This window comes from Rhea americana, unplaced genomic scaffold (genome assembly GCF_003343005.1).
Source record: "Rhea americana isolate MKP2758 unplaced genomic scaffold, rheAme1 scaffold_53, whole genome shotgun sequence".
Lineage (NCBI taxonomy): Eukaryota > Metazoa > Chordata > Aves > Rheiformes > Rheidae > Rhea > Rhea americana.
The window spans coordinates 2,764,002-2,786,602 of NW_028186679.1; the positions used below are offsets into that span (position 1 = coordinate 2,764,002).

Genomic DNA, 22,601 nt, shown 5'->3' on the forward strand with positions numbered 1-22,601 from the left:
TACGTGACAGGGATAGTGAGTGAAGGTGGCACACCTGAGCAGCTTCACAAGCAAACTAACACCTGCAGCAACATTTCTGGCTTGAAAGGGCTTGCAGGGAATCTCTTGATAAATTATCTGGTGGAGGATGTTTCTTTTATCTCCATTTTTTTTCTTACTCTATTATTTTGTCTTGAGTTCTGCTGCTCAGAAGCTTAAGAAAGCCCCTCATTTGCTGTCCAAGTGTTAAGTTCCTAGAAACAGCAAAAAGAYAACAAATTTGAATTTTCCAGAGTTTTGGGTGCAGAGGCTCTAYGTACAAAACATTTGTCCAACAACTCCCTAAAGGGGCCCGTACGCAGCAGCAGCTTCCCAGCCACCGGCATGAAGACAGGTCTCACGCCGAGCGTCCAGGAGCGGCTGGGCATGAACAGACTGTGCCAGGCTTGGCGCTTTGCCTCACTTTGTCAAAGTACCTTCCTCCCCTAGACAAACCTGCAGGTGGGGTGAGTGGGGGCAAAGAGGATCCCACTACATTTTACACAAACACTTTCATTTTAATACTCTAACTTAGTACATCTAGATCTGCCCTGAGGGAGGTATAAATTGCCTCGCTATTGATATTTAAACAAGGCCCCTTGATTCTAAATTGTTGAKGAAAGTACTCTGAAGCAGCCTGAAACACCTGAAAAGATGCAAACATTACAGACGCAAGGCAATACTACCTGTCTCTCTTAATCCAAGTTCCTGGATAACGAAAGGTACTGCAAATGTCTCAYGGAGGTGCCTTACCAGCTTAGGCTAACACTTTGTGATACCGATTGTAGCTCACATATTTTTGTTTTCTTTTTTCATTAAAAATTTCACCGTTGCTGTATCATCAAACTAGTGTTTACTAAGTTCAAAGCTATACACAATATCTACAACTCCCCYGCCCTTTAGAACAAAGACACATCACCTTATTTCTGACATGCAAACAATGTAATTTCCAGATAACATCAAGATACATGAAATCAAAAACTTCATATAAAAATTTTAACTTACTTTTTATTGTTCTCCAGCAAAGCCTCCTCCACCAACTACTAGCAACAAGAAGGGAATTTCCTCCTCTTCGGACTATTCTTGAAATAGATTGCAGTAAGCCTTCCTTTCCAATCTAAGCCTTCAGTAGCAAAAGGAAGCTACTTCCAATCCACAGGCAGGAACGACCTCACAGACTTAAAAAAACAAACAACCCCCCCCTTAAAATTTTGGCCACCATTTTATTAAGGTCAGTGTCACCATTTAAGAGGAAAAAACCTCTATGAGCTGTTTTAAAAGACTTCCTACTGCAGAAACCTAAATCATAGCATAATGCTTACTTGCCATTCCTTTCAAGTCCGGAAAGCTCTTTGTTAAGATTACTTATTGTAAGGAAATAAGTTTTCACTCACCCGATATGTGTATTTTTATAAGCCAGTTTTGTAAATAAACCAGCCACACTCCATAGAGAGCAGTAGCGGACAGATTGCCTTTGCCCTGAATGTTAAACAAAAACTACAGCAGCCCCACATCGCCTGGCATGATCTGGGAATTCACCCCAAATTATAGGGCCAGCAGTCAAAAAACAACAAAAACAAAAAGGCTCAGGTGGTAACAGCTTCCTGACTTAACTTTACTCAAAGCAGCTATCACTAATAGGTGAAGAAAAGCAAAATGATTACCAAGTGGCTGTATAAATGTGCACYGCACAGCATGCAACAATCTCATTTCTAAGAACTCAATTAAATGGGAGCCAAATCAATAGCTAAACCATATGCTAGACCCTACGAGATCCACAGCAATGATGAAAGATTCACATTTGTCCATTTGTCAGACTGCTCTGTTCAGTAACTGAGAAAACAGGGGTGACTTAAAAAATAAACAAGTTAAAGGACACCATGCTGATCACTGTATGGTCCGTTTCCCCTTTTTTTTCCTCAACCAGATCCCCTCCCTCTTAAAGGTTGAGTGAGGTGATTTGGCTGAACAACTCATAAAGCTCCCCCTTACAGACCCTGTCTATTATTTAAGGATCTTGGCAAAGAGAGGTTGGTGCTGAAGCCCCAGCTAAAGCAACCTCAGCATCACTTATAATCCTAAAATGGGTGAAAGGGCAGAGTTGCCCTGGCAAAACCCATGCCTTTGCTTGGGATCTGAACCTTCACAGGTTGAAAACTCTGCTGTGCAAGGAGCGTGTCAGCCTTGCTGTGACACTCCCAGGACTCCTCTGGGAAGACTGTGTAGAAAAAGAGTATTTCTCCACAAGAATTTCAGCAGGGCTGGATGGGTATCACATSCATCCTCATTATATCATGCCACTCCTGGATTTACCATGCCCTCACTCTTACATTTTTCCTATTTTGACAGAGTCTTGAGAAGCTCAGAAACCACAATCAGGTCTTTTAATGTTTGTGTACAAGACAAAACAGGCTGCATTTGCTGTATTAAGAGACTAGACTTCTCATTCAGGCATTTAAGTTCAATGACCGAAGGTCATCTTTGAGAGAAGCACACTAAACTGGAATCGATCACTACTCAAAGCCTTAATTTAACAAAAGGGCTTTTCACAATGGAGAAATGCAGAATATGGGCAAATGCTCTGTCAGTGCAAAAAGAATGATCACAAACTGAAAACAGAAACTTGGAAAAACAAAGTATGCAGGAAAGCCAAAAAGAACGGCGTTGGGGTCAATATGACAAAGGAAAAGAGCTGAAATTGAAAGATACTCTCTACTGGGAAAAGCATGAAGAAATACAGGGAAAATATTTCTACAAATTATCTGGCAAAGACATCCCCCATTAAGAAGCAAGAAAATAAAACTGAGCGTGCTTCTTGGAGAAACAGAAAAGAGAGCAAAGATAGTTTGAAAGCACATGGCAACCTGCCGGCTGACCAGCAGTGACCACTCCTACCATATAGGCACAAGGTATAGAAACTCACCGATGTACTCAAGTCCTGTTCTGGGTAGACATGTCATTGTACTTTAGTTAACGCTGGCAATGCTTGAACCTCCCCAAATGTCCATAAAAATTGTTACACAACTATTCAACTGCTGATGATTTTTACTTCATATGAGAAAAAGGAGTGCTGTCTCAGACTAATTAGATTTCCATACTAAAATCCACATTCATCTAAATATCAGACTAAATGCTAACAGATGCTATCTTGATTTTGTATTTAAGATCTAATACAATGGTTTGTAAAGTATGGTCCTATGACCACAGGGCCTGTCACATGTTACTCATTTTTCTTTCCAAAACCGAAATCTTATTTTATAATGTCCAGACAGCTGCATACTAGGGGATTAAAGAGAATACAGTTAGTCTTGCTATTCCCATTGACTTTGCCCTAGCTTAGAAAAGAGAAGGAAGGATGCTCTCCTGACACTCTTTTTACTCAGCTTACCCTGAAAAGAGACAGATTTCTGGTGAAGAAAAAAAAAATCCTGGGGCCAGGTGGGGAGGGGAGAAGGCATTAGCTGTGGCTGTGTGGAAAATCAAGGTGGTCTGGGACATATGGTTGGACATCTAATGCATGGTGTGAGAACATCAGAAACCATAGTTTCAATATAAAGCTGCATCCAGACCTTGCATGAAACTGTTATTCAGCCATGAATAAACTTTCGCTAATGCTCGTTACCAGAGCTTCATTTTGCTCATCATGGTATCTGTACTTATAAACTTACAGAGGGTTGGTTTGTTGCTCTTTATATTTTACTTTTTCACAAAAAAAGATGAGGGAGAAAGTAATATATTTATCATACATTCCAGAAAACTTTCATAGATTCATTTTGTAGAATATGGAATTATTTGCTGTTCATGAAGGGTCTGAGGAGGGGATCTTTGCAATTTCTTACTGTTATAAATACATTCAGATGAGCAGAAAGCAGAGCAAAACAAAGCAAAGGATCAAACTCTATGTAAAACTGTATATGGACACACAAAGATTTTCTACCTACCTTCTTACCCACAGGGAAGTGGACTGCAATCTTCTCTGACAGGGAGTCCCCTTGGACACTCCCAGGACATTGGCAGGGAGGAGCGGACCCTGCGAGCTTCACACCCAGCAGCTCCCATGGAAATTCAGAAGTCCCAGTTTGTCCCCTAAACTTTGCTATCTTTCCAGTTGTCTCTGACATAACCTAGCACTTCTCAAGAATACTCCCATAACTAACCCATAGTAAAGCATTTCATAAGGATTCTCTGCAGAAGTAACCTGCAGGTATCATTGAGAAGACCTGTTTTGGTGATTCAGCCAGTTCTTTTTACCTCAATCACACCAGTCTTAAAATAATGAATGTTTCTATTCCTGTTTTTGGAAATCTTTATGGCATGCACAGCACAAAATTTATACAGATTTAATTCCACCTTCTACAGTCCCTGAGCCAGATCCTCAAGAAACCCAAGTCATGCCTAAAAGCTAGAAGAGGTTCCCAGACTATCTCACGTCTAACTTGCAGCTAGCCCATCACTTCTTATCATGCTCACATGCTTTTGGGCATGACTTGGGCAGCTCAACTTCAGCAGAAATGAAGGAAGTTATAGGCTCTTGATTAACCCGTAATCCGTTGCCTGGCAAGGGGAAGCTGTGGGTGCAAAAAAACCTTGGTGAAAGGCGAGCCAAGCGACACAGTGTATGTGCTTAACCTAATGCTGTGGTGAAAGTGCAGGTACCATCAGCTGTTCGCAGGCACAAGAGAAGATTAAGACAATAGGAAGAGGAGCAGGTGCTCAGATCATTCTCTTGGATTTAAGTGACTAAACCCATTTAAATTGCATCATAGGTGCTACCAGCTATCTTTGATCTCACTGCCTGTGCTTTACTGCTTGGCATCACAATCTGATCCTGAAGACATGGGCATTACTCAGAGCTTGAGATTTAGCATAATAAAGACGACAGAATGTCAATAACAGAGTTCACTCCTGTGTACTCAAAAAAAGGTTTCCAAGATTACAGGTTACTTAAGAGTCTTTTTACTTAAATTCTTGCTCTGGTCTGGCTGCATACCCACAGCTGACAAGGGAAAAGTACAATCACCCTTATACAGCACCAAGGAGCTGCACAGCTCTTTGAGGACAACGTAAGAAAGTAGAAAGCTTGTAACTTAAGAACCCACTAAAATGGAATAGAGATTTCTACCAGTAGGTCAAGGACAAGCAAAAACAAACACTGCTTTAGACTGATGAGAGCTGAAGCAGAAAAAACATGGGAGAGGCAAGGGACTGGGAAGCTGATCCATTAACAAAGTAAAATGAAAATTCATTACAGTGAAAAAGAAGAGCAATCTTATGAGGGTGCAAGACTATTAGGAGAGTATTTCCATAATGCTTCAATTATTTTAGAACATTAATATATTATGTTATAAGTAAGGAACATTAACTGGAATGCTCATTAATAAATGTATGATCCAAAAATACAAACTAAGATAAAGAAATGGTCACATTACCTGAATTGAAATGCAGAAGAGAGAAAAAAAGGGGGCCTTTGAAAGATATCAAAGTGCAAGAAATGTGTCCATGAAGATTTAAAAGAAATAGGGAGAGGGGGAAAAAAAGAAAAAAAAAAAAAGACTCATGCAGAGAACTGGTGAATTCTGTGGAAAAAAAGTTTAATTATAATTAAAATTCATATCATAACCCTAGATGTGCCAGGCTCGAAATGAATTAGAATTAGGACTCCTACAGTAAATTGAATCACAGTCTCTTAGGAGAGGGCACAGCTCATTGCAGAGAAAAAGGATGCAGATCCTGAAATAGAGAGCTATTCTGAATCCAGTCAGTGTATGTCAGAGAGGAAGGACAGCCAGATGAAGCCATCTGACTCAGGGCTGCATGCAGGAGGCATCTGCAGCAACTGGGAGTTTCCAAACAATACGTACAGACTTAAGGGACAGGATACCTGAACTACCCTACCTACCGAGCTGCAAAAGCAAATCTGTGTTGACTTACAATTACCACAAAGTTTGCGCTGCTGCTGCACACGATAGCAGAGTTGCAAATATGTAGTGCCCAAATCCATTAATTTACTTCATGTACACTAAAAGACAACCAGAATCAGAAAGTGCATGGCTCCATTATGCTGTCTTCTTTTGCCTTTTTTTTCTACAAAAGTGATTAAAAAAAGATTGCTCTAAAGAGGAATATATATTCCCAGAGTTTAGAAGCCGAACTCAGAGAAAGCAACTCAAATTTTCAAGGGAGCAAAGGCCAACTTGTGAGAAGCAAAGGAAGAAGCAGCTACAAACACCTAAAAATAGAAAATTCAGTAGGAAGTTCCCCTACAGAGATGTAATCTGCTATTGTACTCAGATCCTGGCATTACAACTTAAAGTCTACAAGAAGCTATCATCTTTAATACATCATCTCCTTCCTACTGTTCTTTAAAGCAAAGAAGCTGATTAAACATCCTGCCACACTCTGGTAACCTTAACAATACATTTCTTCATTTCACACTGTTAAAGGTCAGTCACATGTTAAATTGCTCTTCTTTGTGTGAATTTACACTAAGCACAAAACTAAGTCAATAAGAGTTGTACTTTTGGTATTTCCAAACAACCATGGAAGTACTAAAAAGTACTAAAAGGCATATTGTTTCAGACATATATCAAAAAATATTTCTCATTCTTTTAAAGAGTTTGACTTTTGCATTTGCTTAGTAAGGCTTCAGATTAACTGGCTTCCAATAGTTCATTAGGACAGGAATGTCTCTCAAATCATTAAAAAAAATGAACATCATTATCTTCATTTGGCAAAGCAGGTATTCATTTTCATTTTCAGTGTATGGTATTATAGTCTCTTAAAATGTAAGTTTAAAATCCAGAAAAAAAGTTTTAAGGCTTTTAATGGAAAAATAAAACCAACAATACAAATGGGAAAATAGGAAGCTAGCATACATTAGCATTCATTTTCTTCAAGAGCTAATGCTGCTCCATATGCAGCTGTTTACGAATAGCTCAGTTACGAAGTGGAAAAAAGGTCGTTTCTATACATGCCAAAATTCCTCTTGCAAAAAGGTGCAAGGCTTATATTTTATTTTACTTCATGAGAAATACAAGTGGCAGCAAATACAAGCCATGGGAAATGTGAAGTGCAATTTTCAAAATCTTTGCTGTTGCCTGACAGTTCTTAAGATGTTTGTGTACTTCAGTACACAAGGTTTGGGGAACTGGATTGTTTGTGGGTTCATGCAAAACTCTTATCTGGCAATGAGCAAGATCCAGGCAGTACTTCAAGCACCTTCTGAAGTCCACGTGGGGCTTGTGATTGAGCACAGTACTGAATGTCGAGAGATTCAGTTTCTGCTCTCCACCCGCACAGCTCTGACCTGAACAAATTGCTTCAACTCACAATCTCTCACACTTTCCTCTGAAAGTAAGGAATGATTCTTCTCATCACCTCTGTGTGATCAGTCAACCAATCCTTCCTTTTGTTATCCAACATGGATAAAACATCACAGATTCCAGCTATGCTCCTGTGTACCTGATACACTCTGAAATGTTTTTCCCTGATATATCTTTTAAAAACAACAGTGAATCACCCTATATTTTTGCATAATCTCCACAGAGTATACGCAGAATCTGTTTCAGGGATGGAGATGTTCCCTTCCAGGTGCCTAGACAATAATATGAAAAAAACAGCATAGAACAATAGAATAATTTAGGTTGGAAGGGACTGCTCAAAGCAGGGCTAGCTTCAAAGGTACAGTAGGCTGCTCAGGGCCATGTCCAGACAAGTTTTGACTACTTCCACGGACAGCGGTATCCACAGCCTCTCTGGGATGCTGGTCTGGTAATAAACCACTCTCACTGTGAATTTTTTTGCTCATATCTGATTAGTGTTTTCCTTGCTACAAGTTCTGCCCATTGCTTGTTGGCCTTTCCCTGCACAGTTGGAGAAGAGTCTGGCCCTACCTTCTCTATTATTTTCCCATTAGGTAGCTACAGACTGCAGTGAGACAATCCCCTTCATCTGCTCTTCTCCAGGTCAAACAAACCCAGTTCCCCCAGCCTCTCCCCGTACGTTGTGTGCTCCCTTACCCTCCTTATCTTAGCAGACTTACTGGACTCTCTGCAGTTTTCAGTATCTTCCTGATACTCCTGACACTCTCCTGCTTTAACAGATGCAGAGCACTTGTATGGGGTGCAATGGAGCTCCATGCTAAAGGTCCCCAAATGCTAGAGTAGTACTATCCATGCTGTGCCTCATCGCGGCACTCGTCTCCAGTACAATGCAGCTGCGTGGAGGCCTACAGGCAGCCGTAACAACAACACGCGTCTGCCTTTGGATTTAGTGTGCCTGGCCTTGCTCTGCCTCACAACCATGGTGAAATATAACCATGCCTTGAGACAGACATTTCTTACTGGGAATGTTACAGATCTTCTTCTACTGAAGTTGATGGGAAAACATATGTTTTTTAAAAGCAAGGTTGGAGCCTTTGCAGGGTAATGCTTTTCATGTGTAATGTCAAAGGATGGGTCCCAAACCATACTTTTAATCTCTTCCCTCCCATCTTCATGAAAATGAAAAACAGATCTGTAACTTCACCAGATTGTCATGACAGCATATGGAGTTAAAGMAAAAAGAGAAAAGGATACACCCAGACAATTCCCTACACAGAGAAATAGGCTAGTCATAACCATTTCTACCCTTCCTGAGTACAGGAGACGGAAAAGTTTTCTGAGACGGAAAATCTGGCAAATCTGTGCGTGCAGTTCCACGCTGCTGCTGTCTGTGATAACAAGGGGTTTGGACTGACACAGGAGTCCTCCTCCAGCTGTGGACTCCTAAACAAAAACAAGGTGCCAAAACTGCAGAGCAGCCCTAAGGCTGGGCACGTTTGCTGGGGAGCTCCAGCAGCCCCCAGGAACTACACTTAGCGAGGTCTGGCTGCAGCTGAACAACGGGCTCCGGGACTACAAGGCACTCTGCATTTCTGTGGGTTGAAAGGTATTATATAAATGAAAACTATTATATATTTTACTGCACCGCTAGGGTCACTGGATACAACCTGCAGTGGAACAATGGCTAGTGCATCTCCATGTGCTGATCTGACTTCAGAGGAATCTATCAAATTAAGAAGAAAGGAGGAACTGACCTTCACAGAAACTCCCTTCATTTTATGTACTTCAGCTGCAGCAACCTGGAGGAGTAAATGGATGGACTCCATGCCACACCAGAGTACATCAGCCACRATCTGTTACCTGGATTACAAGTTGTCCAAAACCTTTAAACCCTCCCCCTTCCCTTCTCATTAGGCCTTAAACAGTAATAGGTACCATGCTTTGGTGCACAGCTAGGCTGTGCCTTTGGTATCTGTGCCAGGCAATTATTTATAGCTATCCACAGTTAATATTGCACAACACAACTCCTGATTACAGAAGAAGCACAAACCCCATCCTCATGGAATAAAAAGGTAACATATCACAATTTGAATACACAATGTATTTATCATTCTTAGTATTTGCATTTACTAACCTTTGAATCAAATAATGCAACATTAATATTCTGTCATCATAGTGCTTGCACAAAATTTCCTTTCTTTTTTATTAGTGTACAAAGGAGAGAGAAAACAATTCTGTATTGTGAAATAACTGGGGCAGATGCTACCAGTACATCAAATCCCTTGTTTTTTCTCATAAAATACACAGACTCCTTGTGTACTCTCTGTTTCAAAGTCAGTTTCATACTACGCAATGCACAYATCCACAACCCGGAGAAACTGCACACACACCCACGTAAACGAGGCACCAGTGCAAGCTAATGACACCCCTGATAAGTCTCTCCCAGCAGTTCAGTATCAGAACAGAGTCTGCAAGAGATGAAATTATTCCCAGGTATAAGAAACAAGGCAAAACCGATGTGGAAGAGACAGGTGCCTAGGAAACCAAAGCTTGCTTCAGGCGCAATCACAGCTGCTACGAAGGCAGGGAGTCACCTGCATGAGAAGGACTAACCTGCTCTGCAGTCTTTCATCTTCCAGTTCCACAGTATTTTTCTGTAATGAGGGAGTTTGAACATGGAGAAGTTAGATTTTTTTTTTTCCTCCTAAGACATAAACCATCATTTTATGAACATTAACCTGGCCTAAGGTGGTATTGTTACTGAAAGAAGACATCCATCCTTCCCTCAGCCCCTCACTCCCAGGCCCCTTTCCCATGCTGGCACAAATGTTGGTGCAGCTACACAGTGCACCAGGTCAGGCAACTGATCTCTGTTAAAACTAAGGTTTTCCTAAAAAATGGTATTTTATTTTTTTTCTGGGTTGGAATTTTCACTGGAAAATACAAGTTACCTTGAATGTCTATTAGAAAAAGGGAAAGTATAAACTGTGAATTGATTTAAATAAGGCACAGAAGATAATTATTTTGCTCTACTCAGCAGATGTAGCCTATAGGTATGCTGGTCTCACTACATCCAATCTCATCTAATCTCAGAAGCAAAGTGGTCCTGAGCACATTCAAGTCTGAGTCAGATCTCTGACTCCCCACAAAAATGCAACCACTTCTGGTGCACCATATGGCAGCAATCCTGTGTCAGCAACAACGCACAACAACTTTTCCAAAGGAAAATGAAGAACAAGTTCCCTGCTTGAAACCAAAGAGAGATGTATCCCACAAAAGCATGCAACACRTAATTTCCCATACTGGAATCAAGGCAGAACATCAGCACTGAAGTGTTACAGAAACTTTAATGGTGAAGAGTGAGGGATTTGTTCTGAGGTTCAAGAAAATGCCAGTTATAGTTTGTGCAATGCTATCAGATTAATGACACAGTTTTGCTGAGAAAGTATATATTTGATATTATGGAAGCAAAATATTCAGCTAGTACGTTCCATTATATTTGGAGCCTTTGTCCCTGGTTTATCCCGGAGTTCAAACCCTGATAATCTATGTGCTTGAAGTTCATCTTGGTGGATAATGGAAAATTCTGCTCCATTTCCTCTGGGACTTCATGCTCATTAGTCACAGCATACCAATTAAAAGCTTTGTTAGAAAACCAGAGGAATGTGACACAGCACATGTACAAACCAGGAAGCTTCATTCACATATAACATGGATGAATGGCTTTGTATGGCATGCCAAGCATCACATTAGTAGGTCGTGTGCATCAGCATGCAAGATCAACAAAAGACATGCAAGAATTTTTAAGTCAGCACTCTTAGTAAGCAACTAGTTTTAATTTTGAACAATAAGATTGACAGTCTTTTTCACAGCCTATGCTTTCCTTTTAACCCAAAGCAATGCAAAAATTAAAAGAAACCCTTATGTATCCATATGTGTATTGCTACTTTGGTGACCATCTTGTAGAAAATTATTAAACACTGACACTAGCTACCGACCAGATTCTTTTCTTAACTGTCAGAGGTGAAGTTGGGGTTAGTGCATTGGCAAGCTATTTATGAACCAGAATAACAACTATTTTCAGAAGGGATTATTGCCACTATAAACTACTGCCAAGTATTTGTAAAACAGCAATTCTTAATTAAGAAAAGAAGAGGACTCAGCGTCTGTGCTCTGATCATGCAGCTAATAACTGACTCCCCCTCAAACAAAACAAAAGTGAGATTTAACATGCAGATTTGTTTTTATGTTAGAAATCTAAGTTAAATTATTTAATATATAACTTGGAAAATAATAGTTGGCTATAGCTATGAAAAATTAAATTTGTTACATTTTTATTAACCCTTAATTCTTATCTAGTGAACTAGCTGCTSTCAGGAGGTTTTAGGGTTAACGGCTCACATTGACAGCATGCTATAAGCTAAGCAGAGGCAATAGCTCTACCTTTCAACTTGTATTTTCATTTCTACAATTCAAATGCAGCATAACAGTGATGTTTAGCATATTTCTTATATTATAGACAGAAGACTTTGTAAAATAGTCCATCTGTGACAGAGGTCATCGACATTATGGATACTGCAGCAGGAGAGACGCATCACAGAGTAGAAGATACTCTTGAAAGATAAGAGGGTCTTATAACCACTTAAAGAGTCTTCACGGAGGGATTTGGGACACGCTGGAGGAGAGTCCTTGATGAGAAGCTCCAGGCAGCTGAAGCAGGCCTCCTCGCACCTCTACGGGGGGCCTCTTCCCATTCTTCATCTTCCTGCTCCCCTGTTTTCCCCACTAGCACCCATTTCTGTGGTTGCTCCATCAAGTGGATCAAGCCAACCAGTGGCAAACTAAAATAACTAAAAAATATACAGCTGATTAGCTTTCAGCTGGATCTGTTACTAAAGCCAGGCAGCTGGGTGATGATGACCACTCATGCAACCAGCTCTAACACTTAAGTATCTGCWCCAGATTCCCATCTGAGCACAGGGCTGCGGTAGCTCACACGCCCTGGTAGGTACCGCTGTTCCCCTCTACCACCCAAGCAGCCTGGCTGAGATCTAAATGGAGTTTATTCCTTCTCCAGCACTGTGAGGATGTTGCTCTTTTCCTGCCCCTTTTCTAGCAGCACATCTTTACATCATTCATGTAACAGTGGTGGTGACCAGCACGGTGGCTCTGGGGCTGAGGTTGCTGCTGCCCTTGCAGCAGCCTCGTCTCTCTCCCCAGGACATCTGGGCACCAGAGCGGGGATAGGGCTGGCACATGCCYGCGTCTCCCCCATCACCCCTGTGTCATCACACTGCCAGGGAAGGAGAAGCAGAGAAGGAGTCCTGTGTTTCCTAACCTGAGCATAGCCAAAACAGGCAGTCCGGCTGAACCTAAGAATAAGCTTAATTTTTCTATTAAAAGCTTCCTTTAAAAAAATAAAAAACAAAAACCAAAAACTTTGCTTGGTCTTCTTTCTTTGTACCTTCACATAATTGTGGCTAAATTTGACTGCACTTAACCTATGTAATTTGCCTATATCAAAAGGTAATCATTCCTAGGTGCAAAAGGATTACCTACATTTAAAACAGGAGGAAGAAAATATTCACTTGGGCCAAAAACAAAACAAAAAAGCCCCACAATATATTTTAGCAATGAGCATTGTGAGGAGTGGTGTGTACCCTGCGGCCCCAGTGCCCCCGCAGAAGGACTCGGTCCAGGGTGTTGCAGCAAGCTGGGATAATCCCACACTCAGCTCCACGGATCCCAGAGGAGCCACACACTCCGCTCGCCTGTGCTTTACTACACACAGCTGGCAACACGGAGAATTTTGTGACCACCTGTGAACATGAGGACACCTCCTCTCTCCCCAAGTGCCAGAAGAATGGTTACAAGCAAAGGAAAACTAAATAAGGTAAAAGAAGATAACAAGCTGGCTCCCTCTCCTCCTTCCCTCCCCCACCCCCTTAGTCACCACCACTGACACTTTTTCTAAGAAAAACTGTATTTTCCTCAAGGTTAGGAGGAAATGTGAAGATGTTCTGCCAAATGCGTATTTGGTGAAAGTAGGAAGACAACACGAAAAACTGAAGTGACAGAAGAGCAAGCCTTTTTGWATGAATTCAAAGAACAGGATTTCAGTTTCTCAGAACTATTTTTTTATGCCAGTTTTTGCAGAACTTTTACTACAAATCCACATCCTGGTTGGAAGAAGTGGGGAGAAGACAGAGTAGAATCTCTTGAAAATATTCTGTGTTATTTTCATCCCTAGGAGCTAAGAGATCTCAGGTTTAGCACTCACAATTAAGAGATTGCCTACTCCTCCCACCTCCAATTCAAAATAAATTTTGGACTCTTCATTTGCGGCTTGGATTTTGAGCATTTAACATACAGGAAGGCAATATTTCCATAGATTTTGCTTGGTAATTYTAATGTCCAGAATATTTTTCTTTTTCTGAAATCTGAGGTTTTAAACCACTTTTAAAAATCCAATTCTAGGAGCAGGAACTCCAAGAAAATCAAAAGCCGCGAAAAACCACAAAACCTTTTTCTATCAACATCAAAGGCTATTTACTTAAAACAATGCATTTAGGGACTCGCTACAATTTACATTTATCCTAAAATAAATAAATAATAAAGTAATAAAAATGTGTGTATTCTTTTCCTTTAGTAGGCATAATCATAGTGTATTAAACATCTGACTTTATTTTCCTTGCCCGAATGTCTCTAATTTTGGATCACCTTGATGGCTGCTAACACACTAGTTCTGATCTTAGGTAGTTACAGGAAGGCAATTTTCTGTTAATGTTCATCAAGGCAGATCACTCAGTCTTTCACTAAATCAAAATATCTGCTTTTTTTTGTTATTCATATTTTTCATGTTGCCTTTCTACTTCATGTTTGATGGATATAGCTGAAGGTAAAATTTAAACCAGTATGTTAACATAGCTATAGTGTAATTCAATGACACATTAAAAACATTCTCACTTTAAATTGAGTTTTATTTTAGCATAAACCAAAATAATTAAAACCTTTTGGTACGTATCTATCCTCTTAATTACCTATTTTTCATAAAAAAAGAAGTGGAAAAAWTTTCTCATGAATGAATGTATTAAAGCTTCAGCAAAAAGTATTTTTCTTTATACACCTGCTTACAGCACATACCAAAAATATTTTATAAGAAAAAATATAAATACATGTATATAGACATATGGAACTAATAAATTACCCATTTTCATCATYAGAAAGGTGGAAATAATTTTCAATACATGAAACACTTCTAGGCTAATTAATCRGTAAAATAATCCTTTCTTGTACAGGAAAAGTGTTTTATCTACATTTTATGTACAGTAGCAGATGTCCAAAACAAAAAAAAGTACTTACTTGCAATTTTCTTGTTAAAATAATCCAGAATTTCCACTTAGTAAACAAATATAAACACCTGAGAGTTATATTACTTTTTTCCTTAAGGGGCAGTAAAATCTTTTCAACTTCCTCATGTTACATTTCTCAGAATACCCCATTCTAACTTAAATATATATATATATATTAAAATACATGTATGTCTAAAGGATAAAGATTTAACCCGGCGGAAGYGCCTTGGACGGGGTCCCCTGCATTCCCAGGGACATTTCTCGTCACCCAGCTCCTGCTAAGCTGCAGCATCACRCGGACATTGGAAGCAAAATGAAACAGGCCTCTGTGGCTGCGGGCGTTAAAGAAAACCATCTGGAGGATTTCCTGCTGCGGACTCCCCACCGAGGCACAAATTCGGGGCGGGGGGGGAGTCACCCCGCGGGGATCTCCCCGYGCAAGCAGCCGAGGTGCAACGGGTGGACGCGCTCGCCACCGCCGCGCTTCGAGCGGCTTTGCCGTCCCATCCCTCGGGGCTGATCAGTGCCCGTCCCCAGCACTGCCGCCTGCATTTGCCACCTTCTAATGTTTTGTGCATTCAGAATTCTTTGGTTTTTTAATCATATTTCAATTTATAGAAACACATAAATGTGCATGTCACACACAGAGCCTGTGCTTAGCCATTTGTTTCTCCTCTTTCCTCTCCACAGACCTCRATCCTTCCCCTCCATCCTTATCTAAGATAAGCAGCTTCAGGTTACACATGCAGTACCTTGCAAAAGCATGGCCTGGAAAATTAGTTCTTCCAMGGATTAATGGGAGTTTTTCCTCCCATTGCAAATATGTGCCTGCTTCTGGAGACTACATGTTTCACTTTATAAGCAGGAGGGGCACTGGCTGCGCATACAGGCACATTTATTTTCCATGCAAAATGAAAGCTGTGCGCAGCCCAGTGCAGGAGTAATTCCAGTCACAGAAGGAACACGGTCTGTCATATTGATGCAGCTGAACTCTCAGGAAAGTAAACAAAGCAATTCCCCTTTAATGAAGAAAAACAAAACCAAAAACTTCTGCAGGCATTGTCATTCTTTTAGTGAGGTTTTTTCTTTTCTTTTTTTTTCTGTTCTTTTTCCTTTCTCTATTCTTTGCAATATCAGCCTGATTGTTTGAAAAAAAATCAATATAATTTCTAGCAACTGTTTTGCCCCATTATGAAATGCTACACACATTGCTTTCCTCCACGTTTTGCACAGAGCTGAAATTGCATGCAAAGGCCTGTCCTTTAAATGTGCTTATACAAATGAGGAGAAAGACCTCTCCCTGCCTGGTCTCGCTCCGCAAAACCGGCTGCTGGGCACCCTCGGCAGGTTCACGGCGCAGCGCGTGCAAACGCTTCCCAGAAGGATCAGCAGTCCCCTCCCGAGGGGGCTCGTCCCGCCAGCCCCTACGAGCATCCCACTTTGTGCAGGAATCTGTAATTTGCCCCCTGAGGATCAGACTGGCACCGTCCCCTCTAAGTTTTGACAGGTTTCTCCCTTATCGCCGCCCCYGCTGCTGCGCGTTTGCTTTTCTGTTTCTTGATTGCCCAGACCAAGGCCAGTGACAAAACGCAGGCTGCCAGCAGGAGAGCTCTCRAGCCCAACCAACTTGACCTTATGCAATGGCAGGAGAACAAGAGAAAAAAAAAAGAAAAAAAAGACAAAAGAAGGAAAAAGACTTACTTTAGCAAAGGCACGCTCTTCTGCCCTCCATAGCAGCAGACCTCAACCTGACTGCAYTGCTTTCACAGTTATCAAGAAACTTTTAACTTTTCACTACCAGGAGCACGTTCATCCTCAGCGCATCCAGTCAAACATCAAGAGCGGGGCATACCACAAAKATATATAGGGTAGACTCTATGATAAAAGATGCTTAGAGAAAGGAGAAACYGTGCAAACTGAAATCACATGCAACACTGGAGCAAGAGGAAATAAATGTGGCGGGGGGGGAGAGGGAAAGACAAGGGAGGGCAAAGGCAAGAAACGAGGATAAGAAAAAAGCTAATGGAAAGAAAAATGTGACAGCAGTGAATAGAAATAAGTCTTTGTGATCTTGAATACAAGACAGATGTTTGACAGTTCGTGACATATGCAAACATAAATTCTACTATATAAACCTATTTTCACTAGGTAATACTGAACTGGATACTCTACYGAGATCAAATTCTACTTTAGAGGCTTGGTTGTTCAGAGGCTATCTAAGACTAATTCATTTGTAGGCAACAGGGAACATGTTTACATGGCTGTAAAGCCACATATAAATAACGGCCCAGCCCACAGTTATGTGAAAAGAAACAGGAATTGACTTTGCTTACTTACATGAGTGTATCACTTAAAGAAAAGTTATGCAACTTTTTCATTGCTCAAATAAACAAGTAGACAACAAATCCAGCTACTACTGTTTGCTATGGAGGTATCTCCTCTAAATTCAAAGAAGAAAATGCAAATCTTTAGACATGCTTCCCCTTGAGGGTGCTTGGTTGTTGGGGTTTTTGTTGTTGTTGGTTTTTTTTTTTTTTTTTTTTTTTTTAATAAAGAACATGATTCTTGAGCTGGCCTGTTTTTAAAGCTGGAAAAATACAGCACATTCCCCCACACTGAATACTCTCCAAAGTAAGAACTTTCACATTCTTCAAGAATTCAAGAATTTTTACTTTCAAATCTCTAAGTAATTCAACTAAGGAAARGAAGATTTAGGTTTTCATAAGGATGAGTGAATTCAAATAGTTTTGATGAGCAATCCCCCCAAAAGTTCAAATGAATATTCAGATTTCATTCAGCAGCATGGTCTGCAAACTGAGGATAGAAATCTCAGATGATCCTATCTTAACTCTCCTCCAAGATCCTCTGCATGCCCTAGTTATGTCTAAGCAGGGAATAATACAAAAACATCAACATATTTAGCTATGAAGTGCAGAGAGTCTTGAACATTCACAATGAAAAATATCGACAGAAAAGATTCACTGTGAAATCTCCAACTTGCACATGGGTTAAGGTCAAATTTGGGCCCCCTCCATGTGAGACTCTCAACTCGTTTAGAGTTTGCAGCTCCCGAATCACGACTGGGTCTCCCACCCGCGGCGGCTGCCAGCGATAGCCCACCGTCGCCTTCGGGAGGGAAGCRCCCCTGCGCTCGCACCTGACCCGGCGGAAAGCCTGGGAATCGCACGTGCGGCGACCCAGACCCCGGGCAGGAATCACCACCGTTGTAAAGGATGCTTCCAAACTTGTTAACACTATCACTCTTCGAAGAAAAATTATGCGTAACAACAAAGACCTGACATTTACCTAGGATTCATTTATTCACCAAACCCACCAAGTCTGTGTAAATTGGCCATCATTTACTTAAAGTGAATTAGATGAAAGCAAACAAGCAAAAATRCTCGAGTCCCAGGAAAACATCATGGTGTCTTTATCTTTACCCTTAAAAGGTTGCCACCATATATCATCACCAAGGACAAACATTTTGGCAGAGGGAGAAAGCACACAGCACACCATCAAAGTTAAAGATTTGTTTTTGCTCACATAGTTATGACTTACACRTTCACTAAATCAACAAACAGTTTAAGCTATTTCAGATACTGATCTTTTCCAGCTCAATGGGACTTAATTCCTTAAAGCTGAAAAAGGAAGTCCAAAAAAACTGAACAACTAAAGTGACACTGTACAAAATATAGCCTCAGGCTGCCGATATTTTCATGTGCGTTGAAGGAAAGGCTGCATTCCTGGGCCAGACCAAACGTCATTTCCAACCAAATCCTTTCACTCTCATTTGCTGCCGTGAGGATTACATTACAGAGCATTGCACTAAACCTATTTACTCCATTCTATTTTTTTTAAGCCTACTGTAAAAATAATCAGCTCAGCTACTCATACCAGTCATAGCATTAATAGAGSACACTAACTACTCTTTTGCTGAGAGACTTTCTTCTCTGTGCTGATATGACAGCTATAAAGTTTATGCTTCCCATGAGTTGCAAGAAATCGTATTTTACTGCAGAAAGATAACATCAAAAATAATTACAGTTATAAACATACTGCAAAATACAGTTGCATTTGGCATACATCAAGATTTTATGTAAAAAAATTAGCACAATGCCAGCTGCAATATAGCTTCACTTTTTTCAGATGTACAGGATCAAAATCACTTCTATCAAGATGAAATAAAAAAAAATCAGAATACAAACTGTTAAAATAAATAATAGGTTTTGCTTTAACAAAACTATCCATACAGTAAAGTGTGCCCAAGTAAGGTAAGCCTCCTCAGAAAAACTYTTTAAAATGCAATTTTTATGGGTAATCTTTGAGGGTTCAGAAATATGTTTTTTTTCTTGCCCTATGAATCCAAACCACATGACTTTCTTAATTTGAGAGAATACCACCATAATAAAAAAAAATATTATTTTAGATGATCTTCCCTCTCTTCCTTCCCAGCTTTTTTATAGTCAAGAAAAATCCTTTTTATCACTGAATTCAATCTATAAATAGTTATAGATGTATAGATATATAGATTTATAGATGTATTAAAATGAGCACAACCTCATCTAAAAATTAACAGATTTCTTGTCCCACCACGCTACTGAAAGGCTTCATATTTGGAAACCTTCTAAATTTCCAGCCCATAGATACTCAAGACCAATTCATAATTATTTATTTTTGTTCCAATATTATCTTTCTAGGCATAAGACAGAAACTGTATTTCCTCCTAATTTTCATTTTTACTGTTATACAAAACGATGCTTTTAATCTCTCCCGATAAAACAGTTTCTCCATTCCCTGAGTCATTCTAGAAACCTACCTTAGCAACTATTCCTATTTGAATTTACTTTWTTAAAGTGAATGTGATCACTCTTGTAGAGAGTTTTCTAGATTGTATTTTACCCATGCTTTATAAAAAATAGCATTGAGGCTTYCTTGCACTGGAAGCATATTTCCTAACACTGGCTTATGCTAAATGATTCATGATACAATCAAATTTGTCCGTTTTCCACAATTACATCACACTGATATCTCAATTATCTTGCGATTAATACTCTGCTGTCTTTCCAGTCTTCTCCCAGAGGCTGGTGCGAGCCCCGGAGGGCTTGACCTTGCACGTCACACAGCTGCATTTCATCCCTCTTCCACTGCTATTCCAGTTCACCCGCTCTTCCCATGTCTTCTCTATGCAACTCTGGTCTTCAGCATAACCCTTCCCAAATTTGCATCATCCAAAATGTTTTTTGCAATATTGTTGGGTTTTGCACCATSATCACTAAAGAAAACATCATATTAAAGTAATCTCATCATCAGTCCTTGGGAACTCTTTCCGTAACCTACAACCAGCCCTCCAGTTCCAGTTTTCTCTCTAGTTAGCTTTTTGAGCCTCTTTCCTTTCCCACAACTCATTATTAATTCCTATTTTAACCAACAATTCTCTACATAGCAGCATGTAAAGTACAGAATTTTATTGAATTTTAGAATTTTATTTTATGAGTTTGATATATGATACTTCTTTTGTCTAAAAAATTAGTTATCTCTTCAGTTAAATGTATCAGCTTACATCAGGCATGGCCTACTTTTGTTGATCCCATGTAGAATTTTAATTTATGTGCCATGTTTTTATGTATTTTAATTACTCTTTCCTTAAAACTTTGTCRTAAAATGCTTTGCATACTACTAAGATCATACTAATGTTCTTTAATGGAGTTATTCTTTTCCAATTTAAGTTCCATTTTTACTGTATTACCTCAAGGATTATAAATTCCTGAGGTGATATATTTATTAAAAGTACTTGCTGTTGGAATTGCAATTTTATTATGCAAACTCTTGGATGTGGATTATCTGGTCTCTTCTGATTTAAATTACATAATTTAAGTTTTGCTTCCCCCTGGAGGTGAGAATTTCCAGTTCTACAAAGGTGGCTAATGGAGGTGGCTCCATTTGCTGTCCCATATTTGTCTCAGGTTTGATAGCATCATTAAAATCTGAGGCATGCCATTAGATTTTAAACCTATTGATTTCTCTTTTCACAATAGTTGCACTTACTTTTTTTTGGATAAAATTCAGTTAGGTGGACTCTAAGAAATGTGCAATTCATTCCCATATTTTCTGATTTAAGAGGTATAGCTCTTAAATTGGTCAAACCCCTTTCCATTCTCTGTGGTCTCCTTGCTTATGCTTGGTATTATCTGGGGGATGTTTAYTTATCCAGTGGATTCTGAAGACTTTTTACAATGTATTTTTCTCTTCCTTTGTGTATTAATTCCAGATATTTTTTGAAACTTTGGCTGAAGAGGAGAATCCTGCCTCTTTACATAGCAGTTACACAGCAGTCCTTGCAAATTTTATTCCAGATTAATTAACTACTATCTGCAATTTCTCAAATATTTGCCATTTTGAAATCTGAATATCTTAGAGACCTATTACAGTGTCTAAACATATCTCTCCTGGTCCTTATATCCAACCTTTAAGCATTACTTCAATCAGATTGCTTCAATAAAACTTTTATTCTGTTATTTCCTCCAAACAATTTTGATTCCAACAGCTTCCATTTTACCCATTTTATCTCATCTCCCCTTTCTCATATTATGCCAGTAATTTATGCTGTCATCCAACCAAAGCCACTTGCTGAGGAATTAGCATTCCTGTCATACCTTGACACACTGCCAGCAGCAGTTGCCAGGTTTCTGCATAACACCCCTTTTGCCTTCTGCACCGAAAGTCCACTGATCACCACGCACCTGCCGGGAGGATCCTTACATTAATGCACCAACCCATCTGCTATTCACATCAACCTCACCCAAACTCCTAGCCAGATGAGGTGTGATCCTTTCACTATTTGTCTTCTCTCTTCAGAATTTTTGTCAGCAGTAGGACCTGATTTTTCTTGCTGGTTATTAACTGACAATACTGTTCTTTTATCYGCTCTGTATTTTCATATATCCAAATACCCTGTGCCTTCTAGGCTAATACAAGCATCACACAGGTCTCTCTTGCACATTCTCCTGAATCTCATTTCTTCAGTTTAAAACTATTCTCATCAGTCTCACAAAATGAGGAAGCTGCATATTGTCCAACCACCGATAATAACCTTCTTTTGTTACTGACATATAATGATGAAATAGCCCAAGATTTTCTTCCCTGCACCATTCATTCACTTATCTTCTCTTGTCTTCATCTCCTTTTCTAGAGACTGACAGGCTTTTCTGGAGACCATCTCAGCTCTCACCTGAGCCTCTTCCCCATCACACTATAGTCACCCTTGGTCTGCTCCAATAGTCATCTCAATGTCATTCATCACTCATAARGCAGGTTCAGAAGGACTTTTCCTATTTCTTTCTGCTTTCTTTTCAACTTCTGATATCTCATACCCTCATATCTGACAGGCAGCAAGTTTTATCTTTCTCTAAATTTTGCTTCGATACAGTACTATGAACTGCTGTGATTCTTCTTGAGCCTTAAAGTATCTGGCATTTTTCTTCAAGCTTTTAAGCTATACAATTATCCTAACTATCARTTTCCTTTTAATTTTACAATTTAACCTTTTTTATTTGTTTTCAAAGTAAGTTTCTGGATTTTATGCCTGTGAGGAAAAACAGGAATATTAAAGATCTCATAATCAGAGAGCAAATAATGGAGAAGCCAACAGCTTTTTYAAACTATTATAATTCTAAAGCAGACTCAAAAATTTTGGAATTTCTGACTAATAGCTTTTGAATGTATTATATTGGCAGGTATCACTGGTATACTGTGAAAACCACTGGATTTTCCTGTGAAGTGTGTCACACAATTCACTGTTTTACACATTTTGCTGGCTTGAGGTTAAGCCAAACTTAGCGCTACCCTGATTCAAATCCCAGACACTTACACACCGCAAAGAGCAAACGATGGATGAGTCATTCTCCACCGA

General features: G+C 39.7%; 1 protein-coding gene across 5 annotated transcripts in view; it reads right to left on the reverse strand.

Annotated features, from left to right (window-relative positions):
* KIAA1217 (KIAA1217 ortholog) overlaps window positions 1-22,601 on the reverse strand; it is a 346,927-nt gene that overhangs the window by 199,993 nt on the left and 124,333 nt on the right. Inside the window, exon 1 of one of the 5 annotated variants that reach the window (XM_085318331.1) lies at window positions 2,942-2,974. The exons of the other annotated variants lie outside the window; for them this stretch is intronic. The gene's annotated coding sequence lies outside the window, so the exon portion shown is untranslated. Of the gene's footprint in view, window positions 1-2,941; window positions 2,975-22,601 lie in introns of those variants that run through there. 5 annotated transcript variants of the gene reach the window in all.